Source organism: Dromiciops gliroides, chromosome 4 (assembly GCF_019393635.1).
Source record: "Dromiciops gliroides isolate mDroGli1 chromosome 4, mDroGli1.pri, whole genome shotgun sequence".
In the NCBI taxonomy this organism is placed as follows: domain Eukaryota; kingdom Metazoa; phylum Chordata; class Mammalia; order Microbiotheria; family Microbiotheriidae; genus Dromiciops; species Dromiciops gliroides.
In genome coordinates this window covers 317,221,205-317,239,584 of record NC_057864.1, presented here as the reverse complement: position 1 = coordinate 317,239,584, position 18,380 = coordinate 317,221,205, and positions in this window count along the sequence as shown.

The following is an 18,380-nucleotide window of genomic DNA, read 5'->3' as shown; positions in this document are numbered from 1 at the left end:
TTTTTAATGAATAAAGCCCTTTCCACACCTTATAAATATGGGTTTCATAGCCCAATGGAATTCAGAAATTATGAAGAAAATATTATATAAATTAACCATAAGTTCCTTTACATTTTCTCATGTTGCCTAAAGCATTATCCTCCCCCTTATTTCCTTCAATCTCCTTCTTACATTATGAAAATAATGATACTTGCTTGAATGGGGACTGTTGTGTCTGTTGACACTGGGCAAGTCCTCACTTTCAATGGAATATGTTCTACAAAATTCATTTGACAGAATCGTGTATGTACTGCCTTGTATGTTTTGTTTGCTGCTTGTGTGTAGGTATCTCTTCTCTTCAACTATGTTGAAATTTTCTAAAAGGAAGTAATCAAGTTTAAATATCTTTTTATCATTCACAAATACATAAGTATTATATACATAACAGATTCACATATATCAGGGACTCATAGATCCTATCGAATTAAAAAATATTTTATTGTCTATTGTAGTCCAATCTCTCTTTTCCTCCTCACAACCCCTCAAGGCACATAACTCATTCTTCCCATTTTCTAAATGAGGAAACAAAGTCCTTATAAATTTAATTGTCCCTGAACATGTAGCTACTCCGAAGAGACTACTAGGAAGGACCCAACTGTTCTGACTTCTGGTATTATTTTTACTAAATCACATCATCTCTCATGTTGAAAAAAAAACGAAAATACACTGGGAACTTTACTCAGAAAAGTTCCTTTTTAAAATTGTTTAATCAAAAGTTTGGCAGGCATCTTATTGCCTTGAACTATAGAGATAATATTTTAGTATCTTCACATGAGTGATATGTTGGGGCTTAGGGTTGACATTATAATAACTCACATTGTTTAGTGTTTTAAGGTCTATAGAATTCTTTAGAGAAAGAGGTTATTCAAATTGTTGAATCTAATGTCTTCTCCATTTAAAGAGGGTGCATATATGTCAGCCATCTCTTCATATATTACCAGGCTGCACTCCAGACTTTGTCATCTTTCATAATCCTCTTCAGGTACCTTACTGCTCCTCTATTTTCAACACTGTTTGTGCTGGGGACTTAAAACTGATAGTTCAAAATTATTGTAGTATCTAAAATTATACTAATTGTTCCAATGATTTGAGCTTAGTTTTATAACACAACTATTCATGAAATAACTATTATTCTTTCTTTGTTTCATTTTCTTTTAGTAATTTATAAGTGACATTTTCTTTGTATCTCATTGATGCTTCTGTAGCAATCAACATCTTTTACTGGAGGGAAAATTTCATTGACTAATGTTCTCTGAAGAAACATATTATCATTAAGTCCTTTATTTTTGTTCCACTAAACATCTCAGTTATAACTTGAAATCACAAGATAAAAGGATAACTGTCCATAGCAATTCTTGGCATTTGCAAGATGCACAAAGAAAATGTCTCTCTTGATTTCACTGCTCCATTTGAAATCCTCTATTTGATTCACCATAATATTTATGTGCAAAAGGACATTATCAGATATTAATTAATGATTAATTAAACATGTACTTTTTAGAATTTAATTTTATTGTTACATTATAAAGATAGCCTAAGAAATAACTACAAGTCCACTTTTCTACAGTGATTAAAATACTGAGTCAAGAGTATAGTAAAAAAGTAATGATTTAATTTATTTTTACTACATATGATTTGGTTATAGTGGAGAGAAGAAGAGAATAATTGAAGGATAACTTTGGGCAGCTGCTGAAGATCTTTAGTGCTATATAACATACTGAATCAATATTGATCTAATTTGAAATATGGTAGTGAGATAATCATTTTGTTCATAAACATCAATAGTCATTTGGTGACCATTTTACCAAGCTTTTTTTTAGCTAAACCTTAAGAGATTAAGAAACAATTAAATATTCATATGTATATAAAAATTGAAGTCAACTTGTATTACTATCGATACCATTACATTTTCAAATCCATGTTAAAATCTTTGGATTGTCCAAGTCACTAAGTATTAAAGTATTTAAAATTGGTAGGTACTAGAATGTAATTCATCTCCTATAAAACATGAATCCAAGAAGTATGAAAATATCACAAATAGGGAATCCAAACCATAGATAATTTTTTTTTATGAGTTGATCATTCAACAAGAATTCAGTTGGCCTACTTGTGTCAAGAATTGAGCTAAGGATTCAAAGACTCAGAATCAGTTCATGCAAGTCCTTCCAGGTTTCTCTGAAATGTTTCTTACAGCACAAAAGTAGTCCATTACATTCATAGACCACGATTTGTTTAGCCATTGCCCAAATGATGGGCATCCCCTCAATTTCCAATTCCTTGCCACCACTAAAAGAGCAGCTATAAATATTTTTGTACATGTTGCTATAAATATTTTTGTACAATTTCCCCCCCTGTTGTCTTTTTCATTATTACTATTGTTAACTGTTTCCCTTCCATCCTATTCCTTTCCCCTTCCAAAGCTCTCTCACAGAGCTCCTCTCTCAAATTTCCAAGATAAGGCAAGACCCTATATTTTTGTGTAAATACCCTTAAGTGGACAGTGGGATCCAGTGGGATCATTCTAATGGGAATATCCCGGGGAGGGGGGGAGGGGGGATTTCTTATCTCTTGGGATGGGGAAACTCTTAGTTCAACTGGGAATGACCAAATATAAACTACTAAGTTATGTGAAATTTGATCTAAGACTGCAAAAGATCCAGCTGGTAATTTTTTTTTGGCCCCAATATGGCACTTTCGAATATTGTAAACTAAAAAAAAAAAAGATTATTGTTTTTGAAAGATTCCATCCATCTCAAATGCAATATTGTTTTTGACTGATTTCGCTGATATAATGTGCCCAAAACCCTCTAAAAGGTTTTATTATTTATACCCTATCCAGTCCTTTCCCCATCTAACCTCTTCCATCTAGTACCAACTTCTCTGCAATTTTGGCTTCTCTTCTCGATCTTCCTCCTTATGCTACTCTATCTTACTTCTCCCTACTATGATAGGAGATTGGATTACTTGATAAAATGAGCAACCTGATGCTGGTGTCTTTCCTTACCAAGAGAGTTTGTTCCATGTTCCAACTGCTATAGGATATCTTGAAACTATGAAAAATAACCTATCTTTTAGTTACCCTGATTTCTCCATTTGAAAAGTGATGAAGATCTTGGGACTGTTAATGGAAAACTATTGTGTTATAAGTAGGTGTATTTTAGGAAAAACCTGGAAGACTTACATGAACTGATGCTGAGTGAAGTGAGCAAAACTAGGAGAACACTGTTACCAATAAGAGAAATATTTTTCAATGATCAACTGTGATTGACTTAGATCTTCTCAGAAATATAATGATCCAAGACAATTCCAAAAGACTCATAATGGAAAATGCTATCCATATCCAGAGAAAGACCTGATGGAGTCTGAATGCAGACTGAAACGTACTATTTTCACTTTGGTGTGTGTGTATGTGTGTGTGTCTGTCTATTTACCTTTTTACAACATTTCTAATGTGGAAATGTTTTATATGATTGCACATGTATAACCTATATCAGACTACTTGCTGTCTTGTGGAGGAGGAAAGGGAAAAGAGGAAGGGAGAAAAATTTAGAACTCAAAATCTTATTAAAATGTATGTTAAAAGATCCTGGGGCTATTATAACCCAATTTCAAACCATCTTTAGAGGCTATAACCTTACCTAGGGAGACGGAGTTGATTTAATGAAGACATTGCTTTCTCCAGGGGAGAGAACTGCCATTATAGAGGCTGTAAATAGACAAACCCCATTAGGGGAAGTACCTGCTGGCCCCACAGGTCTTCCTAATTGGCCTTTACATGACTCATATTGGAACCCTAACCTCCCAGCTGATTACACCAGGCTACTACATGCTAGGGAGTTCTTATTCAGGTGCATGAAGGTATGTGCTATCTTAAGAATTGGAGTTAATTCCAAGAAAATGTTCAAGAATAAAATGAAACTACTAACAATTTTTATAATAAGTTATAGGAGTACCAAGCAGTATGTGGGGTAAGATCCATTCAATGCAAAAGATGCCAAAATTCAGCCCTTTTAATCATTCCCAGCCAGAAACAGAAATATTTTCATAAGAGTTGCACTGGATGGGATTAGAAGGGCCCAGCTAAGCTCAAGAGCATTATCCACATGTTGATGAGGGAAAGGACAAAGAAAAAGAAAAGCTTAAACCCAAAACTAAGACTATCCTCATTCCCATTCAAGTAAATCCAGGAAATTTTGAGTTACATGAATGTTTTTATGTGCCAAGAAAGGCCACATTGCTTAGTAGTGTAGGAAAAAGTAGGACTTAAAGAAGATGGGTAGCTCTAGAAAGGCTCAAGAGAATTCTACAGCTTATGTTGATGGGGATGGGGCATAAGGACTATAGATTTTGATGAGGATTTTTGTTTTGTTTTGTTTTCCCCAATCCAGTTGTCCTTGCTCCAAGTAATTCAGTTTCTGCCACTCCCTGCACTGGTGAATCCCATGTCACCCTTAAGGTTGGTATCACCCTTTATAATTACTTGCTAGATATAGATTCTAATGAGCAGAACAGATTCTGATTGTACTCCTTTTGGATCTCTAAAAGTTGTGAAGGTATGAGCAAAGTCCCAAAGATCCCATAAATTGTTTCCTAACATTGTATGTAATTGTTGGTTCTCTCTCAGTAGAGTGTTCTTTTCTCCTTATACCAAAATCTCCTATTAACCTGCTGGGAAATGATCTTCTCTGAATTTGTACCTCTTGCGGGACTTCCTCCCTATGTGCTTTGTACTGTTTTAAAATGCTCAAGTGACCCCAGAGGATACTCTAGGTATTCCTTCCCATGTCCCTGATTCTCTATCAGCCACTATATCCCCAAATGTAGAATTGTGAAAATTTGCCATCCCCATCACCATAAAACCTGAGGGATAGCCCCCTCCATCCATTCCTTAATATCCTTTGTTCAGGGAAGCCATTGAAGGTATTTCACTTATTATTGACTCTTTGAGGGATAAAGGTTGTATTGTTTTATGCAAATTCCCCTTGCAACACTTCTATCTTCCCTATTAAAAAATGTAAGCCAAGTTCAGCTGTTAAACCTTTTTATCCTTTTAAACAAGACTATTAATGTTTATACAAAGACAATTAATGTTTGTATTATACTCAGACACCCAATAGTGTCCAATGCTGCTAGCATTGCCTTCTCAATTCCCTGTGAGGCTACTTGTTGTACTATGATAGATCTTTGTTCAGCTTTTATTACTAATCCATTTACCCAGACATTTAGTACCCATTTGACTTTACCTGGAAGAACATATAATGGATGTGGACTGGTCATCCTCAAGGGTAGGCGGAAAAATCCTACATTGATAATCTCCTACTAACCACACCCAGGGTCAAGGCTTGCCAAGAGACTCCAGTCTTCATATTATTCTCTCTCTCTCTCTCTCTCTCTCTCTCTCTCTCTCTCTCTCTCTCTCTCTCTGGCAATGAGTTAAGTGACTTGCCCAGGGTCACATGGCTAGTAAGTGTCAAGTGTCTAAGATCAGATTTGAACTCAGGTCCTCCTGAATCCAGGGCCAGTGCTTTGTCCACTGTGCCACCTAGCTGTCCCTGATAATATTATTCTCTAGATTGATCTGAAGGGCCAAAAGGCTTCCAAATCAAAGGTCCAATGGTGCCTCCCCCAAGTGGAGTATCTTAATCTCATTTTGTCTGCTGTCAATTACTTTATTTTCCCAAAGTTCATATAGGTTCGTCAACAATTGCCTGGTCCTCCAAATAAAGAACAATTGCATGCTATTTGGGAAGCAAATGGTTATTGTAGACAATAGATTCTACCCATTCATGAGATCACTAAGCCACCAAAGAACACATTCCAGAGCCCTTTCAACTTGAGCCACAACACTTTACTGACCTTACTGATCAAAAGAGTCCTATTATCAGTCCTGGCACTAAGACGTCCAGATTAAAAGAAGCCTTTTCCTCTTTTTTGTATATGAGCAAAAGGGGGTGGCTTCTGGTGTCCAAACTCAAGCATTCGGACCATCTCTTTACTTTGTGGCATACTATTATGCTCAGTTTAACACAGTTGCGGCAGGAGCTCCACCTTGAGGGCATATGCTGTCACTGCCTTCTTTGTAAGCAATGCATGTGACTTGGTATTATACAGTGTCCCCATGAGGGCAAGACTCTCTCTTTTGTTACTGTACTTAACTCAGGCTTTGTCTGATCAGAAACTTGCCAGGTCATCCTGCTTGGTAAAGAGAATGTTATTCTCAAATGCTTCTCCATTCTTAATCCAGTAATACTACTCCCTGACTACCTACCTCAGGGAAGCCTTTCTGTGACTGCTCCTCTGTGGTAGACATGGTCAAAAGGCTTGCATTGACCTTTCTGATATCCCTTTACAAATTCCTGACCACATCCCATACACTGAAGGTTCTTCTTTTATGAGGGACATTTGATTCAGAGATGCTGCAGTTTCATGTACAGAAAGAGAACTGATAAGAGTATGAATACAGATTGAAGCATAAAACCACTTTCAGTGGTTTTGTTCCTAATATTATTCTTAAAGAAACTGTGCCCCATTCCAGCCCACTGGCTTGTCTTGATTCATATTGAGGGCCTCATTTCACTGATACAACTTTCTCACAAATTTATTCTTTTCTTTGGGTTATTTCTAGTTTTGACACTGCTTACCACTCCCAAAGTTTAGGCCTGGTTGAGTGTATGAACAGAGAGTTTAAGACCCTGACTGGCAAATTATTTTCTGAAACACACCTTAAATGGCATGATATGTTCTTTCTCACATTGTTCTATCTCCATAGCAGATCAAGGAGATTACAACTCTATCCTTTTAAAATGTCATCCTTCCTATGAAGGCAAAACCTTTCTCCCCAAAATATACATCATTCCTGGGAGGAGATATTTCTGTTGCTTCTTATATACAACAACAAGACAGATTTAGTGAATTGCATGATATAGGCATGGCAATACAGACTGAGCCTTTAGACTTTAAGGTTTACATTAAGAATTTCAAGTGATCCAGAGGAACTCAACGCACTTGGGAAGGCACATTCCATATGCTTCTGCCTAGAGCAAATGCAATCAAGATAGGGGAAAGGTACTCTTGGACATATTACTGCCATGTGAAACCTGCCTCATATATGGTTTCATAATGCTTTTTCTTTTTTTGATTTGTGTTATTCCATCTATGGCCTTTCCCTCCCCTATTCACAATTTTCAAAAGGATTAGAGACTTAATGCTGTCAGTAATCTTCATGGTGGTACATGTCATGCTTTATATTACCTTAAAGCTTTTGAGCCTCACTGGTGTTGGGTTTGTCATCATATACATAAGTCACCTTGACCCACAGATGGTCCTTCCCATCACCAAGACTGAGACTATTCTGAAGGCCATTAGGATCTTCAGACCTAATTGTGAAACCCCTCAACTTGTGGGCCCTTTTTCTCCTTTTGTGCTGGCTAAATACTTCCAGAGGGGGGAAAGGTAAACTGGACAGCTCCATGAGGTATTACCATTGCTGAATTAGAAAATAGTAGCTTCCTTGCACAATTTAATGATTCCATTGTAGCTTTTGAGAATCATAATATTGTACTATTTGTATTGATCCCCTTGTCTACATTTTTGATATGTGTAAAGTGGAAGGAAGGGTTTAATATTAGTTCGAGCCTGGGTAATGTAGTGAATTGCATTCAAACTGTCTACTACCTCAATGTCACTAAAGGAGAACAAATAAAAAAATGTACCAGAAATCTGGGAGCGTGGTAGTTTAAACATGAAAAAAAGAGTTGTGGTTGTAGATCCAAAACCCTGTATTCCATATACTGGGATCTCTGAATTGTTGTAAGTTTTAAAAAACCTCTGACTTAAAACTGAGAAAATTACCCTGACCACAAGTGAGTCGATCTCTTCCCTCCAAATCAAGTAGATGCTTTAGCTCAAATGTTTTTTATAAAACTGCATGGTTTTAGACCTTATCACAGCCTCACAAGGAAGGCCCTGCACCATAATCAATCAATCTTCTTATTCCTTCATTAATCAATCAGCAGAAATTGTGACAAGCTTTCAGAACATTCAAAAAGTAATAGCAGAAATGGAATTACCTAAATCAAGTGACCCATAGTGGAATCCTTTGTCCTGGTTTACTTGGTTGTAAGGAAATGGCTTATGTGAAAGTATGCTTCCCTGAGGTTTTTTTCTTGATATTCAACTCTGATAATGATCACATTAAAAAACCTTATAAATCTAGCTTAGAGATCGTCATCCATGAAGGGAAACTCTCAATCCCTCTCCTCACCTACCTCTCCCAAGTCCACCCACCAAGGATCAAAGGGGTGAATTGTGATAAACAAATGGACTTCATATTAAGAATAACTTCCATTTTAAGATTTAACTTTGATTTTCTCTAAATCATGTGATTTAAGGAAATTCAGGAGGTTGCTTTCCCTCTCCCATCTCAAAAATTCCCAAGCTTTCTTCCAATAAAAAAAAAATCAGATTAGCCAAACCATTTGTTCTTTCTTTCACTCCCTCTGTATGTTTATCTGTACTAAATCTGCATTTGGGGTCCTGGTGCCTACTGAAAAGCCCTGAACCCAATTTATTATGCAAATTGCAAGCCTTGCTAATAAATCACATTGCTCAGACTTTATCTCCTCAGTTATTATAAATCTACTAGTGACAATATACACTTTTTGTTGTTGTTGTTATAATACTAGGAATTGGAAGACCTATATGTCCTGCTTTGCCCCTGTGTGTTTAAGCTGACTCCCATTCAAGAAAAGCCTTTTGGGGGAACAGGAAACATTTTGATCAGAAAATTCTTTGGGATATATATCCAGTAGTGGAATCTTAGGGTCAAAGTATATAGACATCTTATCTACTTAATTTATATGATTCCAAATTGCTTCCTTGAGTTATTGTCAAAGTTGATTAGATCTGGTAGTTACCCAAGGTTATCATTCTTCCTCGTGTACTCATTATTTGTTCATGGTTAGAATAAATCAGTGGAATTTTAGATGTAGGAAATTTTCAAGATAAAACAGTATAAAAAAGGTTTCTCTGAGCACCTGCAGCAATAAATCTGAGGAAATTTCATGGAAACCAGTGTCATAATTGCATAATTTGTGGAATATCTACAATATAGACAAGCCCTAATTTTCACATATATTGTACAACTTTGGCAAAATCACTTCAGTGATTTTCATTCAGTGGCCCATTCTATCTTCTCTAGTAGATGGAGTTTCTACCCTAGGAGTTCCCTATGCCAATAAAATCACAGGTCTGGCCTGCCTCTAACCCCAGGGGGAAAAAATGCCCCCAAGACCCAGATTGAGTCTTCAGGTGGAAAGATGAAAGAAAACAAAATAATTTTTTTTTCATTGGTAAAGAAGATAGTACTTGAGACACCCAAGGGACAGTTACCCTATTTCTAGGGATTCCCCAAATTAATTCTTATGCAATTTTATGCATAATTAATGTGAATTGTATTTTAAAGAGACACATAAGTGTGTGATTCTATATTTAGATATATTTAGAATTTTTTTGTAGAAACATTATTTTGATAAAGAAGAGCTACACAAATTGACAAAGATGACACTGTAAAGAATTAATTGTTATTTGAGGTTTTTATGCCTGCACGAGCACTGGCCCAGGGCTCCCCAAACCACAGGGTGCTCCACCCACTGGTTGTAGCCGTTGCTAGGGCTCTGGCACCTCATGTCCTCACCACTTGCTGTCGCCTACATGGGCCTGGCAAAATTATAATGATTGGAAGCCTAGTGAGGGCAGTCATGTGACTATCAGAGCAGCCATCCCATTGGCTGGGACTGTGTGGGGTATTTCTAGGTTTGGGGGGAGGAGAATTGGGCATTCTAGGTGGAAGCTGGAAAGCAATAGGCATTCTGCTGCGTATTTTCAGCTGATTCCTGGGCGGTGGTATTTTTCAGGTATTATAATTTCCCTTTCCCCATTTTTATTTCCTTTCCCTTGATCCTACTGATCCTGTTTGTGTTTTTTTTTTTTTAAGTTCGTTCTTGTTAAAATAAATCTTGTTCTGTTTTGAGGGAGGCTGCCGGTTTCCTTCCTTGCCCCAATATTGCCGCGAGCCGCTTAGCTAGCACTCCCCAATTAAAAATTGGTCCCACAACACTACATGGGAATAATCAGTTTGAAGGCATTGATGGAAAATAGGCATTGTTAGCAAATCCATTTTGGAAAGCTATATGGAATTAGGTAAAGGAAGTGAATAAAATGAAAATACCAGAGCAGCTAGGTGGCACAGTGGATAAGGCACTGGCCCTGGATTCAAGAGTACCTAAGTTCAAATCCGGGCTCACTCGGACACTTGACACTTACTAGCTGTGTGACCCTGGGCAATTCACTTAACCCCCATTGCCCCACAAAAAAAAAATGAAAATACCTTTTGACTCTGAAATTTCATTAGTATATATATACTCCTCAGATGTTACTGCTAAAAGCAAAGGTTCTATATAGTTTTAGCAGCTCTTTTTCCCCTAGTGGCAAAGAAATGGAAACAAAATTGATGTCCATCTAATTTGGGTAATGACTAAAGTGATCATAATACATAAATGTCATGGAAAATTTAAATTCTGTAAAAATAATATTTAAGATAAAGAGAATCATGGGGGGGAAACCATATGCACTAACACCCAGTAAAGTCAGCAGAGTAAGAAAGAATATACACAATGACTACAATAATGCAAATAGAGAAAAGCAACAATAACAAAATCATCAAAAATCAGTGTTTTAACAGTAAACAAATATGGATCCCAAAGAATAGATGTTAGAAAACATCTCTCCCCACTTTTGAACAATAGTGTGTATCCTCACTTTCTAGCAGAAGAGGTGGCCATTCCTCAATTTGGAGATATGCAAATTATTTTAGTCCAACCAGATATGATGGAAAATTGTGATGATTTCCACTTTAAAATACTGAGGGACAGCTAGGTGGTGTAGTGGATAGAGCACTGGCCCTGGATTCAGGAGGACCTGAGTTCAAATCCAGCCTCAAACACTTGACACTCACTAGCTGTGTGCCCCGGATAAGTAACTTAACCCTCATTGCCCCACCAAAAAATAAACAGATAGATAGATAGATAGATGAATAAATAAAATCAATGGTCATAATCATAGGGTCATATATTTGAAGCTGAAAGGTATTTTAGAGGAACTATACTCCAGATCTCTCATTTTACAAATGAGGAAACTTACAAAGGTTAAATAACTTCCCCATTCACTCCAATTTTGCTCTAGTTTGTTTGTTTTCTTTTAAGTCAGATTCCTGTTCCTTGCAAAAGCCATCCCCTCTATTTGTGCCCTTGATCTTATGCCCTCCTAGCTCCCCCAGAATCTTCCTCTTTATATCACCCCTTCTCTTCTGATGTTCAATCTATCTTATACCTCTTCTTGTGCTTCCTTCCTGTATCTCTTCCATTTTGAGCAAAACAAACTTTCCACTTGACTTTGCCATCCTTTCTAGTTTTCATTCTCTTCTCTCCTTCTGCTTATGCCTCATTCATAGCCAGACATGGGAAAATGAATTAAAACAAAACAAAAAACAAAGCTGCCTACACTCAACTTCCTCATTTGTTGCTTGCTTTTCAAGCCCTTCTAAACTGGCCTCGTATATACCCATTGACTGAAATGACTCTTTCCAAGGGTAACTGTTTTTTCTTAATAGCTAAATCTAATGGCCCCCTTTCAGTCTTAATTTTGAACATTTTGGTGATTTTTGATGTTTTTGCAGACTTATTGTATTCTCTGGGATCTTCTTCCAGTCTGACCATACTCCTTCAATGACTTTGTTGTATTATCTAAAAGTAAATTCAATTCAGTGCAACAAAAGGCAATTCATTCATTCAATTCCCAAATTCCAGGCACTATATTAAGCAATAGAAATATTTAGACAAAACTGAAATATTCCCTATTTCACTCTTCAAATGAGGTTATACCACTGGAGTTGGCTCTAGATCATCTTTTTTTGTGTGTGTGTGCTCTTTCTCAGTTTTCTAATCATCTCCCAAGGGTTCAATCAGTGTTTCCAAATTATCTAACTACATTAATCTTCCAGAATTAGGAACAAGAAATTAGAATTCCTGAGAATTCTCAGAAAGAATCAAAATCATAACTAATTATGTATTTTTTCATAATAGTTTACTTATACATTAAGGTGATAGTGAGTGAACACAATAATTAAATAAACATTTTTTCTGTGATATAGTTATAAAAAATTCAGAGATTGCCCAAAGAAATAAGATGAATTCAAAGTTTATGATTATTATAAACATATTGAGACGTGCTTTTAAGCAATCTACCAAGAATCTCATTGATTCCATTTATCTTAAAATGCTTCCAACATTTTTTATAATCTTTACTTATTATGGACATAAAAATTGTTTTAAAATAAGACATTTTAATTTTAATAGTATTTACAAAGCACCAAAGGCTGTATTAGATATTAGCATACTGGGAAACACTACTGAACATTACTGAGTAGCATTTACATTCAGACCTTCTAGCATGGTTATCAGCACTACAAAGAATCACATGCTGAAATTGCCAATCTGAAGAATGATTTTGCTTCCAAAACATGTACCAGAAAACTACTCCTCAGATTTATATATTAAACTCTATACAGAATCATTGTTATTTATTTTATTTGCAATAATGACTTACCTTTAGCAGCAGGCAAGTCCATGAATACATACTTAGAACACAACAGCAGTTACAAGCAAGAGTGGCTGATTAGATTTTCACCAAAAGTGCTCCTTTTCCAGTTTTTCAAAATGTCAACTTTAATCTTTAGTTTCACATGTCAATTGTTCTGGCTTTTGATTCTCACTTGATGTAAATGGATTCCTCCCAAACAATAATATCTCTATGATGATTGTTAACCTTTAATTCTCACAGAAGAATTATAATATTTTTCCTTGATTTCTCAACTGATTTTTCTTTGGAGTCATAATTCAGAAAAACCAATAAATTTCCTGATAAATATTAAGACAGGACTCTTGTATGTAAACACAAGGTTCAATCATAATATTAACACACAAGCTTCCCAGATCCATATATCTAGCATGTATCTGTGTCCTGACTTCCAGTTACAAAGCATCCATCAGCTTCTTTTTTCCCTCCCATTTTTGTTTTCCATAATTACATGTAAAATCAAATTTTGACATCATTTTTTAAAATTTTGTGTTCCAAATTCTCTTCCTCCCTCCATTACCCCCAAACACCTCGACAATTCAATATAAGCTATACATTAGTAGTCATGCAAAACATTTCTACATTAGCCAGGTTGTGATAAAAAATAGAAAAACAAAACTACAGATAAAGGAACTAACAAACAAATGAAAAATTTAGCTTCAATCTGTATTCAGACACCATAAATTCTTCCTCTGTAGATGGACTGCATCTTCCATAGGACCTTCAGAATTGTCTTGGATCATTGCATTGCTGAAAATAAGCAAGTCATTCACAGCAGATCATCTTACAGCATTGCTTTATTTTGCATATAGTACATTTGACATTGCATCAGCTCATGTAGATTGTTTTAGGGTTTTCTGATAGCATCCTTCTCATCACTATTTTATAGTAAACTACATTTATATAGTGCTTTAAAGAGATATTTCCTTACAATAAGCCCATGAGGTTGATTCTTGCTACAATAGTAATAGATAACATTTATATAGTGCCTTATCCCTGATAAAGAATTATTTTCACAGTAGCCTAGCAAAGTAACATAAGTTTTATCATCATCAATAAATTATCATCATCATCATCATCAATCCATCCTCCTCATCACCAATCCTCATCTTCATCCAATCATAATCAATCATCATCATCCTTTACATTACTCTTGCCTCTGCCTCAATTTTTTTTCACAGTTACTATTGTTAACTGTTTCCCTCTGTCCTATTCTCTTCCCCATGATACTTACTCTATTTTCTATCTTCTTTTAGCCTACCCCTCCTCAAAAGTGATTTGATTCTGACTGCCCCCTCCCCCAATCTGATCTACCTCCTTTTACCTCTCCTTCCTTATCCCCTTCGCTCCTACTTTCCTCCAGGATTAGATAGATAACTCCACCCAATTGAGTGTGTAAATTATTCCCCCCATAAAATAACTCTGATGAGATTAAGGTGTTTGAGCTAATTCTGATGAGTTTAAGGTTCATTCACTGTCCCACTCTTCTCCCATCTCTCCCCCCATTCCACAAGCCCTTTCCTGTTCCTTTCATGGGGGATTTCACCTCATTCAACCTCTCCCCTTCCCCATCCCCCAGTGTATTCCTCTCCCCTCTTCCCCATTTTACCCTAAAGATGTCATCATGGTGCTTCTAGGTTACCCAGTTGACAAAGCACCCACTCTGGACCCAGGAGGACCAAAGCCCAAATCTGGCCTCAGACACAAGATACTTACCCACTATGTAACCCCAAGCACATCACCCAAGTCCAATCACCCCACAAAAAAGATAAAAAATAAATACTTTATAGATATTATCCCTTGATAATCAATTACCACCTGTATTCTCTGTCTATTTATTTCTATTATCTGCCCTTATACTTAGAAAGTTTTTATGAGTTAGATGGATTATCTTCCAGTGTAGGAACGTAAACAGTTTAACCTTTTAACATCCCTTTTAATTTCTTTTTCCTGTTTACCTTTTTATACTTCTCTAGGGTCTTGTATTTGAAAGTCAAATTTTTTATTCAGTTCAGGTCTTTTCATCACAAATCCCTGAAAGTCCTCTTTTTCATTGAAGTCCCATTTTTCCCCTGAAAGACTACACTCAGTTTTGCTGGATAGCTGATTCTTGGTTGTAATCCCTATTCCTTTGCCCTCCAGAATATCATATTCCATGCCCTCTGTTCCTTTAATGTAGAAGCTACTAGATCATATTCTATTGTGACTGGGGCTCCACAGTACTTTAATTGTTTCTTTTTGGCTGCTTGCAATATTTTCTCCTGGACCTGGGATGTCTGGAATTTGGCTATAATATTACTAAGAGTTTTCCTTTTGGGATCTCTTTCAGGAGGTGATTGGTGGATTCTTTCAATTTTTATTTTACCTTGTGCTTCTAGACTATCAGGGCAAATTTCCCTAACAATTTCCTGGAAGATGATGTCTAAGCTCTTTCCCTGATCATGATTTTCAGGTAGTCCAATAATTTTCAAAGTGTCTCTCCTGTATCTATTTTGCTGCACAGCTGTTTTTCCAAGGAGATATTTCACAGTGCCCTTTATTTTTCATTCATTTGGATTTACTTTATTCTGTCTTTACTTCTCATAAAATCATTAGCTTCCATTTGCTCATTCCTATTTTTAAACAACGATTTTCTTCTGGGAGCTTTTGAACCTCCTTTTCCATTTGGCCAGTTTGGCTTTTCAAGCTGTTGTCTTGTTTTCCCCATGACTCTCCTGCATCACTCTCATTTCTCTTTCCATTTTTTCCTCTTTCTCTCTTACTTATCTTCAGACTTCTTTTTGAGCACCTCTATGGCCTGAGACCAATTCATATTTTTCTTGGAAGCTTTGGATGTAGGAAACCTGATCTTGCTATCCTCTTCAGAGGGTGCACCTCAATCTTCCTTGTCACTGAAGAAACTTTCTATGGTTCACATCTTTCTCTGTCTGCCCATCTTGCCTGTGTTTAACTTGACTTTTAACTCCTTCTTAAAGTGGGGCCCTATTTCCTGGCTGCAGTGTCCCAAGCTTCAGGAGGGGTCTAAGGTGGTATAATTTAAGGAGGAGCAGGTTCTTCACTCACCTAGCCTGTTCTCTGGTCTGCAGATAACCCCAGGCCAACTTGCTAATTTACCAGGTATCAGAACTTTGTGTGCTGTGGTTGTTAGCTTTGACAAGCCTGTGCCTTTCCCCCACCTAGGTCACCACCACTCAAGCCTTCTTTCTGGTTCCCAGCAGGGGTGAAACACCCAAGTTCTGCCTACAATTTCTCCCTGGTCAAATGCTCAGCCCTCTCACTAGACCATGAGATTATTTGTGGAAGATCCTCTCTCTGCAGCTGATTTAGAGGCTCTGGGGGGTCTCTTTCTCTGGTGAGGTATGCCTGGGACTTGATCTGTGTCAGTATAAACTCAAGGTTGGGCTCTACTCCCTCCCTGGCACAGTAGCCCCCTCCTCCCAACCTTCTAAGCTGTCTTTGGCTGGAAAATGATCTCAGTTCATTCTTTTGTGGGTTCTGCTGCTCCTGGAATTGTCTTATGGCATGATTTGGAGGTTTTTTGGAGTGATCATGTCATGAGTTCAGAGAGTCTTTCTCCTGCCATCTTGGCTCTGTCACAGAAATCCATGGCATCATTTTCTCACTGAAAATCTCTCCCTAGATGTTTTATCAGCATCTCAAACTCAATCTATTTGACGTAAAATGTATTATGATTCTACTTACCCTCTTCTCTTACTAATTTCTTATTTCTTTTTTGTTTTTGTTTTGTTTTTGCAGGGAAATGAGGGCCAAGTGACTTGGCCAGGGTCACACATCTAATAAGTGTCAATGGTCTGAGTCTGGATTTGAACTTAGGTTCTCCCAAATCCAGGGCTGGTGCTTTATCCACTGTGACACCTAACTGCCCTAATTTCTTATTTCTATTGTGGTCATTGCTGAGCTTCTAGTCACACAAGTTTATAAACCCAGAGTCATTCTCCACTACCTTCCATACTTTACTGTATCTAATCACTTGTCAAGCCTTTTGAGTCTTGCCTAAATAACATTTATCTCATCTGTGCCTTTCTCACATGGCCACTATCTGACTTCTGTTTCCCATGACCTCCCAAAAATACTATTATTTTCTTCTAATTGGTCTTTCTGCCTCCATTCTCTTTCTTTTTAATATCTTGGGGGACCCAGAGATCTCCCCTTCTTTATTTTCTTTCTTTTTTTTTTGGTGAGGCAATTGGTGTTCATTGACCTGCCCAGGGTCATACAGCTAGTAATTGTCTGAGGCTGGATTTGAACTCAGGTCCTCCTGAATCCAGGGCCAGTGCTCTATGCACTGCACCACCTAGCTGCCTCCATTCTCATCCTTTTTAAGTAAATTATACTAAGGCTTACTAAGCTAGGGTTCATGAGCCAGAAGAAGTCTGTTGACAGATTTCCAGGAGTCCATGGACATTGTATTTTTAACATTTTGATAAATATTTTTCAATATAATTATTTTCTTTTGCAATGTTAAATATTTTATTTTATGAATTTAAACTTTTTTTCTTCTGAAGTTTATAGGCCTCACAAGATTGCTAATGTGGACAATGTCATGAAAATGTTCAGAAAGCCTGCTCTACACAGTAACAAGATTGATACCTGATACCTGAACAAGCACCAGTTTGCCCCTGTTACTTTTCAGCTCATGGAGTTTCAGTAATTCACTATTGACATCAGAATAAATATGTATTCCTCCATTTGGTGGCATAGTGGATGTATTCCCAGGCCTAGAATAAGGAAGATTGACTTTTCTTTCTTCACACCCATCTCTCTACTACATTTGCCTAAGGTTTGTTTTGGAGATATCCCGGGTGTAACTCTAAGATAGGGAAAAGAGACAAAAAGAAAAAAAATATTACTATCAGGAATGTTGAGCTCAGTCATGGGCTAAAAGCAGGAATGGATAACTTTTTAGGGTCAGATCAGGCTCCATATCTTATAGGAAGCCATCATTGACAGCACATATTTCATCCCCATAACTGAGAATAAATTATTCTTCTTCAAATGTCTCCTAGCACTTTCCTCAGACTTGACATATTTCTTAATGTACTTTCCATTGTACCATAGTTATTCATCTACTTTCCCTAGGAGAGTTGATGGCTATTCAAATGCTGTATTTGTTTCTCTGTTTATGGATTCTAAACTATTTGTCTGTTTTGCATATTATGTCATATACACACACATATGCACCCACATATAGAAAGGCTTCCCGACACTTGCCACTCATGTGTTTAATCTGGATGGCTTTTCTGTCATCTGTTACTCAGTTTTGGGAAATCTAGACATTAGACATACTGTTCTGGGCTGAGACTATCTCAAGTCTGTCCCTTCCTATTTTGGGTTTAATATTGAAATACAATTAGAAACTTGTCAGTCATTCAGCAGTTATCAAAAGGTGATGTACCTAGCCACATCAAAAGGATATTCAGCAGGACCAATATTTTGTGACTTCTCAGTTAGGTGACAAGAGATAATAGACATGAAAGATTTCACTGAAATGTAAACAATAGGATTTGACAACTTACTGAATGGATATAGAAAGAGAAAACACAAAGATACCCAGTGTTTTCAGCTGTGTAACCAGAAGGATAGTGGTATTATCAAAAGAGAGACAAAAGAAAATTAAGGGGAAGATT